At 50.5% G+C, this 2,905-nt stretch overlaps 1 protein-coding gene across 1 annotated transcript in view; it reads right to left on the minus strand.

Annotated features, from left to right (window-relative positions):
• CUX1 (cut-like homeobox 1) overlaps nt 1–2,905 on the minus strand; it is a 378,329-nt gene that overhangs the window by 16,143 nt on the left and 359,281 nt on the right. The window lies entirely within an intron of this gene.

Below are 2,905 nucleotides of genomic sequence, written 5' to 3' on the forward strand. Positions count from 1 at the left end.
CAGCTAATAGGGAGGCTGAGGCAGAATTGCATGAACCCGGGAGGTGAAGGTTGCAGTGAGCTGAGATTGTGCCATTGCACTCCAGCCTGGGCGACAGAGCAAGACTCCATCTCAAAAAAAAAAAAAAAAAAAAAAAAGGAAGAGAATGTGGTATCTCATATACTTGTGAGGATTAAGTGATATAACTTGGTGAAACTTAGCTCAGAATCTGAGATCTAGAAGACGCTCAATCTGTCTTCATTAACTCATAAACTTTCCCAAAAGCAAAGGCCTTAAATGACTTCATTTATTTAATTACAGAACTAATCAAACTAATTTGGAAGATAACACGGCAGAAGACCCCGAGAAAGCACTGCAAAATCACTAAGAAAGAAAAGTTCAGGCCAGGTGCAGTGGCTCATGCCTATAATCGCAAGGCTTTGGGAGCCTGAGGTGGGAGGATTGCTTGAGGCCAGGAGTTCGAGGCTGCAGTGAGCTATGATTGCACCACTGCACTCTAGCCTGGGTGACAGAGCAAGCCCTTGCCTCTAAAAATAAATAAATATGAATATAAATATAAATATATGTAAACTAAACCACAAAAGTTTCACTCCTTTTGAACCATGAATGCCTACATGCTCCCTTATTAAATGATGTAATTGAGAGGTGATTTTCTTTCTGGGTCATGGCAGATACCACCTGTCTCTAACTATGTGACAGTGATGGGAAGGGACGTGGCCTTCCATCTCTGGGTTAAAACCTCCAAAAAAACCTAAGGAACTGCTGGGCGTTGGTGGTTCATGCCTGTAATCCCAGCACTTTGTGGGGCCGAGGTGGGCAGATCACCTGAGGTCAGGATGTTTGAGACAAGCCTGACCAACGTAGCGAAACCCTATCTCTACTAAAACTACAAAAATTAGATGGGTGTGGTAGTGGGCGCCTGTAATCCCAGCTACTTGGGAGGCTAAGGCAGAAGAATCCCTTAAACCCAGGAGACAGGTTGCAATGAGCCGAGATTGCACCATTGCACTCCAGCCTGGGCAACAAGATTGAAACTCCGTCTAAAAAAAAAACAGAAAAAAAAAAAAACCCCAAAAAAACCCCACAAACCTAAGAGACCAAGGAACGGACCAATCACCAAGCTCCCAGCCCCCCGGAGCCTCACCCCTGTGCACCATGGCGGCCTCGGGACACATCAGCCCCTTCCCCTGGGCCGACCGGGCGCTCCTTGGGAGCCAGCCGTACCTGTAGTTGTGGAACCAGTTGATGACGGTGCTGGTTTTCAGGTTGAGCTGGGTGGCGAGGTCTTCGATGGTTTTTGGTGACGGGTATGGCTTTTGCTGATACGCTCGTTTCAGCGCCTCCTTCTCCTCTGGAGCCAGCACCACCCGGGGTTTCTTCAGCTGGTGCTGGGGCTGGGGGCTGGCGCCCTGGCTGTACTCGGTGCCGACGGAGGGCGGTTCGCAGGGCTGGCTGTCACTGACTGAGCTGTGCCGCCGCTTCATGTAGGCTGCGGAGGAAGAGATGGCAGACAGGTCAGGCCCAGGTGGGACAGCAGCCCAAATCCCCGGTCCCCGCTAGCGGGATGGCACAGTGCCGGCTTGCGGGACTTTGCACAGAGCATCTCAAAACACTAAGATGAGGCTGGGCGCGGTGGTTCATGCCTGTAATCCAAGCACTTTGGGGGCCTGAGGCGGGCAGATCACTTGAGGTCAGGAGTTCAAGACCAGCCTGGCCAACATGGTGAAACCCCCTCTCTACTAAAAGTACAAAAATTAGCTGGGCGTGGTGGTGGGCGCCTGTAATCCCAGCTAATAGGGAGGCTGAGGCAGAATTGCATGAACCCGGGAGGTGAAGGTTGCAGTGAGTCGAGATGGTGCCACTGCAGTCCAGCCTGAGTAACAGAGCAAGATTCCCTCTCAAACAAAACAAAACAAAGAAACAACACTAAGATGAGAGCCATTCTGTTACCAGCACACGCTCACCAAGGACCTGCTCTGACGGAATGTGAGGTCCTCACCTGTCCCTGCACAACTTAACAGTTTAGTAGGGGAGGCGGAGAAGTATCCAGAGAGATGTTCCCATCAGAGTGAAAAGTGGGGTGGGGGTAAGTAAGTACAAGGGACCATGGGGATATTGAGAAGAGTTCCTCAGTCAGGCCTGGGGAGGGGGCAGGGGAAGTTGCCCAGAAAAGATGATGTTTAAACTGAATCTTGGAGGACATCACCTGGCGTGGTGGCTCACACCTATAATCGCTGCAGTTTGGGAAGCTGAGGTGGGAAGATTACTTTAGCCTAGGAGTTTGAGACCAGCCTGGAGAACATAGTGAGATCCTGTCTCAACAAAAAATTTAAAAATTAGCCAGGTGTGGTGGCGTGCACCTGTAGTCTCAGCTACTCGGGTGGCTGAGACGGGAGGATCGCTTGAGCCCAGAACGTCGAGGTTGCAGCAGTGAGCTATGATTGCATCACTGCCCTTCAGCCTGGGCAACAGAGTGAGACCCTGTCTCTAAAAAAAAATAAAATAAACAACTTAGGCAAGGGAATTCGTTAACTAACTTGCCGTTTTGTCATGAGAACTCAGAAGTAATTGTGAAGGTAAATCTTTCCCACAGAAAACACAAACAGCGGAGCCGGGCGCGGTGGCTCACACCTGTAATCCCAGCACTTTGGGAGGCCGGGGTGGGTGGATCACCTGAGATCAGCGATCGAGACCATCCTGGCTAACATGGCGAAACCCTGTCTCTACTAAAAATACAAAAAATTAGTTGGGCGTGGTGGTGGGTGCCTGTAGTCTCAGACCACTCGGGAGGCTGAGGCAGGAGAATGGCGTGAACCCGGGAGGCAGAGCTTGCAGTGAGGTGAGATCATGCCACTGCACTCCAGCCTGGGCAACACAGCAAGACTCCCTCTCAAAAAAAAAAAAA

This window comes from Mandrillus leucophaeus, unplaced genomic scaffold (assembly GCF_000951045.1).
Source record: "Mandrillus leucophaeus isolate KB7577 unplaced genomic scaffold, Mleu.le_1.0 Scaffold280, whole genome shotgun sequence".
Classification (NCBI taxonomy): Eukaryota; Metazoa; Chordata; class Mammalia; order Primates; family Cercopithecidae; genus Mandrillus; species Mandrillus leucophaeus.